The sequence below is a fragment of the Lygodium microphyllum genome, chromosome 18 (genome assembly GCF_053477565.2).
Source record: "Lygodium microphyllum isolate KBCC chromosome 18, Lygodium_microphyllum_v1.1.10, whole genome shotgun sequence".
NCBI classification, from domain to species: domain Eukaryota; kingdom Viridiplantae; phylum Streptophyta; class Polypodiopsida; order Schizaeales; family Lygodiaceae; genus Lygodium; species Lygodium microphyllum.
Genome location: NC_141152.1, coordinates 29,486,894 through 29,496,303, shown reverse-complemented (window position 1 = coordinate 29,496,303; position 9,410 = coordinate 29,486,894).

Sequence of the window (9,410 nt, the reverse complement as noted above, 5' to 3'; positions counted from 1 at the left end):
ATTATTTTGTCCCTTTTATTGATGACTATAGAAGAAAAGTTTGGGTGTATTTTATGAAAAAGAAAAGTGAAGTTTTTGGGCATTTCAAAACTCTTAAAGCAATGGTTGAAAAAGAAACAGGCCTACAAATAAAATGCCTAAGGTCAGATGGAGGGGGAGAGTACCTCTCAAATGAGTTTGCAAGGTTCCTGCAGGAGCATGGCAGAAAGTAGCAATATTCATGCAGTCATACCCCACAACAAAATGGAATTGCAGAAAGGAAAAACAGGCATATTGGAGAGGTATCTCGTGCCATGCTCAACGAAAAAGACTTGCCAGATTTTTACTCGGCTGAAGTAGTTGCTACAAGAACAGGACTCCCACTACAGCAATACATGGGATGACTCCAGAGGAGAGGTATACTGGTAGGAAACCAGATATTTCTCATTTGAAATTTTTTTGTTGTTTTGCCTATGTTCATGTGCCAGATAAGTTGAGATCCAAGTTAGATCCAAAAGTTGAGAGGTGCATCTTTATTGATTATTCTTTGCAGCAAAAAGGGTATAGATGCTGTAACCCTTCAACTCGTAAGCTTACAATGAGCAGAGATGTTTTTTTTAATGAGATGAGTGGTTGGTATAAACCAGTAAATGTGATTGATAATGTAGATGCACAAAATGGTAATGCTGCACAGAAAATCACAGCAACAGTACAAGATATTAGTGGATCTGGAGCGTCCTCTAGCAGTGGGTCACATTCTTCACCATGGACAGACAGATTAAGATCAGGAGAATCTTCTCAAAGCAATACAGATAGTGGTATGCAGGTATCACGAAAAGGAAAAGAGAAGGTAGATCAGCCCATGTTTGATGTGAATGCAGGTCACTCTTATGTGGATGGTGAATCCAATGGCTCAGAACAGAGCATTGATGATGAGTTGGTATTCCTTCTATTGTTACTCCTGGATTAAGGAAGACCAGGGATGTTATGAGAGCACCTGCGAGTGAACCTACTTTGTGCAGGTCTACCAGAGCTAGGTATCCTGTGGATAGGCTGAAATATGATGGATTTACAGCCATTCACTATGCATATATGGTCAAAGTGATACAGGAACCAGAACCCACTTCTTTTGAGCAAGCCATGGGAAAAGAAAAATGGGAGAAAGCCATGGATGAAGAAATGGATGCCTTGGAAGCAAATGCTACATGGGAATTGGTACCTTTGCCTAAAGGTAAGAATGCAATTGGTTGTAAGTGGGTTTATAAGGTAAAGCACAATACAGATGGTTCTGTGAACAATTACAAGGCAAGATTAGTAGTCAAGGGGTATGCACAAACATATGGCATTGATTATGAAGAAACATTCAGTCCAGTTGCAAGGATGGCAACCGTAAGAGCAGTCATTGCTATGGCTGCATCAAAGGGATGGTCTTTACATAAGATGGATGTAAAGAATGCCTTCTTGCATGGTGATTCGCAAGAAGAGGTCTATATGGAGCAGCCACCAGGTTATGTGTATGCTGTTCATCCTGACTTTGTTTGCAGGTTGAAGAAAGCCTTGTATAGATTGAAGCAAGCATCTAGAGCATGGTCTGACAAGATAGGACAGTATCTTGTCACTATTGGCTTTCAGATTTCCAAGGCAGATTTCTCACTTTATGTGAGAAAAAAAGAGAAATGTATTATGCTGGTTGTCATTTATGTTGATGATTTGATTATCACAGGTGATAGTGATGAAGATATCCTTCATGTGAAAATGCTATTGAAGCAGAAGTTTGAGATGAAGGATTTGGGAGAGCTGTGTTATTTCTTGGGCATTGAGGTGATTAGATCACCAAGTGGGATACGGCTCTTGCAGAGGTAGTATGGATTGGACATGCTATCCAAATATGGGATGACAAGCTGTAAGCCTATTTCAGTTCATTTGGAGAAGAATGTGAAGCTGAGCACAGATGCAGGTGAGCTTTTGGAAGACCCTACTATGTATAGACGCATAGTAGGAAGTTTGATTTATATGACTATTACCAGGCCAGATTTGAGCTATGCTATTGGATTGGTAAGTCAGTTTATGCAGGCTCCAAGGAAACCACATTTGGATGCGGCTAGACGTATACTCAGGTATGTGAAGTCCACATTGCAGTATGGACTATTTTATGATATTGGGGTTCAGATACAGTTGTATGGATACACTGATGCTGATTGGGCTGGTAGTATTTCTGATAGACAATCTACAAGTGGATATGTGTTCTCTTTTGGGATTGCTGCAGTCACTTGGAGCAGCAAGAAACAACCTATAGTTGCCTTGTCGAGCACAGAGGCTAAGTACAGGGGTGCAGCAATGGCTGCATGTGAGGTAGCTTGGTTGAATAAGCTACTTTATGATATGCATCAGTCTATAGATGGTCCAGTTTTCATTTATTGTGACAACATGAGTAGTATACACTTGGCAAATAACCCAATATATCATGCTAGAACAAAGCACATTGAGGTGCATTATCACTATGTGCGGAAGAGGGTTTTACTAGGTCTTATTGATCTAGTTTATGTCAGCACAGAGGATCATGTAGCTGACATATTTATGAAGGCATTGGGCGCAGAGAAGCTGCGCAAATTTAGAGACCTGCTTGATGTGCAGGAATTGGCATTTAACTCGAGGGGGAGTGTTGAGATATCGAGCTCCACTCGTGATATGCCAGGGTGACCGTTGTGCATTTATGTCACCGACTTGTCAGTTGCAGATGCGGTTGGTACACCGCCCATGAATAATAGCTAGATGACAGCTATCCTTATCTACTCTAGTTCGTGGCTCAGTTAGTATGCCACCTTAGTTAGTTGAGTTTGGTTTGAGACCCATATATAGGGTTCTTCTATTTCTATGTACTAGAGTTTTTTTGGCTTACACAACTAAGAAGATGAAAACTGTTTTCAGCCTTCACCTTTGTGTGTATTCCCCCATTGTGCAAGCAAGAAAGCTACAAGTGAGACTCCTTCCTTCTCTCCCACAATCTTGACACTTCCATCCTCACCCTCTTCCTCTTCCTCACTCTCTATTAGATTTGGCAAAGAAGCACAAGAGAAAGGAGCAAGAACAAGAAAGGTGAGAGTTGTGCCAAAATGGGAGAGAGGGAAATGAAGCGTGACAAGAGAAGATAAAGAAAGAGAGAGGGTGTAACCACCTCAACCTCCCACCTCCCCAAATCACCCGACAAGCCTCCTCATTTTCCTTTTCTTAATATATAAAATTGAATTGCATACATCTTAGCTAAGGTCTAAAGACCCTTTAATTTTTGGAATGAGACGAAGGTGCTTGACCTTTCCTATCCTTTCAACATTTTTTAATGTGAGCCTTTTGGACTACACATTTTACATTGCTTCATATTTGAAATTTTTACAAGAGAGTACAAAAGCAAAGTGTCAAATTGCAAAGGATGTTTCCATGTGGAGCACATTTTTGGTGCCTTTATTTGCACAAATTTACCGGTTATCAACTTAGATCCCACAAAGTGGGTAGGACTCTCAAGAGACAATACAAACCCTAGTTCACAATTGTGGAATAAATGTAAAAGGGGAATAAACCCTAACCCTATTTCACAATTGTGAAAGAAGCAATGGACTCATAAACACATTCTTATGTAAGATGGACAATGATACTAACAATGACTCAAAGTGATAGTTCCATTGCTTTTAAATGAGTGTCAAGTACATGCCTTTATAGCTTTTTGGATAGTACCACTATACCTCACTACGCTAATGGGATTCCTTCATCTCTTCCTAGAGTGTCCATCATATGTCTATCTTCCATACAAAGCCACTTATGGGAAAGCCTCTTTTGGGCACACATCCAGCCTCTATGGGCATACATATCAAGCAACATTTGCTATTCTCAACATTCTTTGATCTTGGAACCCTAGAGATTGGCATGCGGATTGAAGGATGTTTTATTGCAGATGCATTGAATGATGGAGGTTCATCCGTGAGCATCATGGCAAATATGACAATGAAGGATCTAGGCTTGGAAGGAATGCAACCTACAAAAAGGCTTATCATGTTGGCTAACCAAAGAAAAATCAAGCCTTTGGGCATTCTCCCATATCTTAAGACAACCCTCATAGGGAGAGATTATGACTGACCTATCTAGGTCAAACCAAATTCCCATGGACCTCATACCTTATGGTGTTGGAAAGACCATGGCTTTTTGAAGCAGGGGCACAGATGGATTGGTTCAAAGAGACCCTAACCCTAGGCAGAGGACCCAACAAAGTGGTGTTGAAGTTGTATGGATGGCAAAAAGACAATGGATCCACTTCCATTGAAGTTGTCACAGACTCTTCTAAACAAAGTAACAAATGGCCCATCAGGAGATGAAGAAGCCGTGAAACTAATCTTTCCCAAGAAACTAGAGGCACAATACTTGACAATGGACACTTTTAGCCAACTTCGGAAAGAAGCCAAGTCTTTGTCAATGGGTGAATACCTCTTTCATGAACTTGACTTCTGAAAGCACCTCTAACAGTGAGATAAAAGCATGGATGTAGTGTTCTCCTTATTACATGGCCAAAGCAGAGCCAGAGACAAATGCAGAGGCAGAGACAGAAGTAGAAGTAAAGGACATAACAAAGAGTATGTTATTCTCTCACAGAGCTGCCACAAAGGCAGAAATGGAGTCAACAGAGTATCAAGATGACCGTGAAGGAGAAGATTATGAAAGTGAGATAGAAGAGTCTATCTACTTGTAGAATGCACATATGCGGAAGAAGTTTTAGAAGCTCCAAAAACATAAAATCTCGTATTGTTAGACAGAATTACTTTGGTACCTTTTAGACTGACTAATGAGTCACATCTTGTATAACATATCCATAAGAAATGGATTAAGAAGAATAAGCCTTCCTTCAGTAGTGGTTCTTGCTACCCTAATCCACCCTTCTCACGAGAAGATAATAATGATGCACCTTGCCAACAACCACCAGTTTGGTAGCTCAAATAGAACACAAAAGGTTCCTATTATGTGATGTTTTTGGATGCAACCTCAGAAGAAGAGTCCTTGAGCCAAGAAGTAACTCATCCTCAAACCAAATTCAAAAACAACTCTAATATCCTTTCTGCTTCCCAAGGAGCAAGCTAAGTCTCCACTAAAAGAGGAAGTCGATTCCACTGAATCATCAAAAGAGGAGACTACTCCCTTGAAAGAGTTGAATCTATACTCAGAGGCTATCCGTGGGACCTTCATTCATGAAGTGGAAGGTGAAAAGCAATTAATGTTCATGGATACAGAAGGTACCAAATGTCACCTGAAGGTGGGTATCAATCTTCCAAAGGAAGAACCATCAGTCATGCACGGCCTACGAAGGGAGAACTTGGATGTGTTTTCATGGTCATAAAAAGATTTGAATAGGATTGATCCTATAGTGTGCCAACATCACATCAACCTAGAGCCTAATGCCATGCCTATGAGGCAAAGAACAAGGCACATAAATCCAAATTAATCTGCCCTAGTGAAGGCCGAATTACTAAAGCTCCTTGAAGCTGAGTTTGTCTATCCAACGGCCAATAGTGAATGGCTTTCGCTCATTGTGGTAGTACCCAAGAAGAATGGAAAGTTGCAAATATGTGTGAACTTTCGAAAGTGGAATTCCAAGACAAAGAAGGATCATTTCCCTATCCCTTTCACGGACCAAATGTTGGACATGGTGGCACGCCATGAACTTTATTCTCTCTTAGATGGATTCAGTGGATACAATCAAGTCCAAATCACAGAAGAAGATCAATCCAAAAAAAACTTTACAATAGAATGGGGAACCTATACTTACAGAGTGATGTCATTTGGGCTCTGTAATGCTCGTGCTACATTCCAACGAGTGATTATGGCCATATTCCAAAACCATCTACATGACTTCATTGAGGTATACCTAGATGAATTTTGTGTCTATAGCCTAATCTGTGAGCATTGGGGACACCTAGAGTAGTGCTTTGTTCAAGAGCATGGGATCTCTCTCAACCTCGAAAAATAAGTCTTTGGAGTTGTATTAGGAGTTCCATTGGGACACATTGTTTCTGCACAAGGGATAGTAACATATACTACCAAGATTGAGAAGATTGCAGTCTTAACAACTCCAACGAACCTCAAACAATTAAGGGGATTTCTTGGCCATGTGGACTATTATAGAAGATTCATTGCACACTTTGTGATAAAGGCAGTTCACTTACATAAACTCCTTAGAAAAGATGCAGAGTTCACGTGGACTACTGATTGTGATAAGGCGTTCAACACCCTGAAGTAGTGTATGATTGAACCACCTACCTTGTGGTCTCCAAATTGGACGAAGAATTTCCATATGCACACTGATGCATCAGTCAAAGGCCCAGGTTCAGTCTTACGTCAAAGGGGCCCCTCGAAGTTAGATCAACCTATCTATTATGCCAGCTGGAAGGTAACCGAGAGAGAATGAAACTATACAATGACAAAGCTCGAGTGCCTAGCAATGGTGTTTGCCTTGGAGAAGTTTCAACACTCCTTGTTATCAACACACTTCAAATTCTATGTGGACCATGAAGCCTTGTCCTTCTTAATGAACAAAGCCAATGTGAAGGGAAGAATGATGAGATGACTCCTCTTTCTAGAGCTTGACTTTGAAGTGGTTACCAAACATGGTTGCTCCCATGTCTTGGTTGATCATGTGTAACAAATCCCTCAAAGCAGTGGAGGAAGAGCAGGATGATCCGGACCTTCTTAATGCTTCCCTTTTTCTAGTCAAAACTATTATCCCATGGTATGCGGACATAGCCAACCTCTTCGCAGCCCAACAACATCCGCCTCGTATCTCTAGTCATGATTTGAAGAAGCTTATGTTGGAATCAACCCCTTACACCCTATTAGGTGGTGGTGCTCTATATAGGAAAGGCAAAAATAAAGTATTGCGCAAATGTATTGTAGGAGATGAGATTGGGATAGTGTTGAAAGCATGCCACGATGAGCCTTATAGAGGACACTTTCCAAGAGAAGCGATAGCCAGAAAGGCCTTGCTTACAAGTTATTGGTGGTCGACCCAAAGAATGGGAAAGCCTACCAAATCCAGTGCCATGCCATTGCAAGCTATTATTCCCCTAAATTTGTTCTCGAGAAATGGGGGATCGATTTTATTAGCCCCATTGATCCACCAACCCAAAGAAAGCATATCAACATATACATCTTGGTCTGTACGGAATATGTTACAAAGTGGTGTCAAGCCAAAGCTCTCAAGTGGGGTGATGGCAATAGCATGGCTTTGTTCCTGTACAAGAAGATCATCAGTTGTTTTGACAATCCCCTAGATCTCATCAATGATAGAGGTATGCATTTTCTTAACAAGATTATGGAAGAATTGACAGAGCTATACAAGATACACCATCATAAGTCCACATCCTATTACCCAAAGCCAAGGGCCAAGTCAAAGTTACCAATCACATCCTTTGCTCGATTTTGACAAGAACGATTTCTGCACATCATCGAGATTGGGACAATCGACTTATAGAGCCCTCTGGGCATACAAAAGCTCTCATAAGGCTGTTATAGGATAGACCCCTTTCGAGTTGGTGTATGGTAGAGAAGCCATATTTCTTGTTGAACTCAAGCTACCCTCTTTGTGCATGGCTATCAAAGAGTGCTTGGGAGATGACGAGTCCTTGCAACGCCATCTCTTGTATTTAGAATGTTTAGATGAGACTCGCAGGATGGCCCTACAGTGCATGAAAGCCACACAAGCTTGTAGAAAAGCCTATCATGACATCTTCATCAAGCAAAAGAAGCTCAAAGAAAGAGACTTAGTCCTTACGTATGATTCAAGATTTAGCAAGTTTCTAGGCAATCTTCAACCATGATGGATGGGCCCCTTTAAGGTACTTTCTATCAACCCTAATGGCTTTGTCCAAGTGCAAGAAGTCGATGCTTTTGATGATCCCTTCTTGATTAATCGCTATCACCGCAATACATATTACCCTCCCTAGGGATCCTGACAATCACTGTCGATAGCTCCCTCATTCCTTGGGTGTCCGTCGGTAAGGCTTTGCCTATTGCTCTTATTAGCCCTCCTACTTATCCTAATGAGGTGGCCTCATTCTGTTAACCCCTCGTAGCCACCTTCTACCCTAACGTGGCTTCCTTTCCATCTGATCTAGCAAAGGTGGCAAGGATGGTTCTGATATATGGATTTCCTACCGTTCTCCTCTTTCAAAAGAAGAGAAAGAAGATAAAAATATATATGAACATATATTGGTCATGGTAGAAAAGGACTTTGGTCCCTGTCATGCCAACTTATTCTTTGAGAAAAGGTGGAAATACCCTCAGGAGTAGGGAAAAATAAAATAAAATAAAATAAAAAATTAAAATCAAAATTGTTAAGGGAGAAAAGGAATAAATTCCCTGTCATAACAGGCCTCATTCCAAGAAAAGATGGCACACACCCTTAGACGAGGAAGCTGGTTGTGGAAAAGGTGGTAACACCTTGCAGTCGAGGATAGGTGATCACTAACACAACTCTTCTAGAAGAAATTCCAAATCCACCTCCCTTGGTGCACTGAATCTTGCAACCCTATCATTGCTTCTAAATCCTCCAGCAGATGGTGTTTCCAATATGCAATCCAAGTACCAAACTTATTGGCTACTTCCCTAAGTACGCCTTTTTATCAACCACGATCCCAATTGGCATCATTAATCCAACAAAGATTATCTCCATCGAAAAAACTTGAGCAATGTGAGCTTTCATCCTAACTAGATGGGGATGTGAATATGGGCTACCCTCTATATTTATCAACAGAGCATGAGGTAGAGGATGGGGTGAGTGACCATTCCTTTCCCTTTATATCTAACAAAGAGGTGAGATGTGTGAATGGAGTGTTGCACACAGGGGATGGGCCTCTCAATGCATAAAACACAAATTGTTTCTATGCGTGACACTATAAGGCTCCATGGCCTTGCTTCTTGCACCATATGCTAGCACTATTGCACCCTCAATTGTGGACAAGGCATATAACCTTTGCACAAAGTGGCAATGCGGCTTACATCAATCGGATTTAGAAATGGGTGGACCTCCTGTATTCATTAAAAGTGCATGAGATAGAGAGGGGTTGAGTGTGATTGATTTCCCTTTCATCAAATGAGAAATGAGAATTAAGGGATGTCCTGACAATTGGAGACAGGTGCATTCTCATTTTCCTATTATGCACACACGAGGCGGACCTCCTCCGCCATTACTATACACCTCATTTTGTTTGGCACACTATACGATGAGGCTTTCTAGCCTTCCTTCTTGCACCTATGCCAAATGGGTTGAGATGCACTATTGCATCATCAACTGTGCACAATGACATACTGCCTCTGAACCATTCCTCTTATCGATTTCTAAACTGGGTGCGAACTATGGGGTTCCATTATAATTCTTAGAGTGATGTGAATCATGG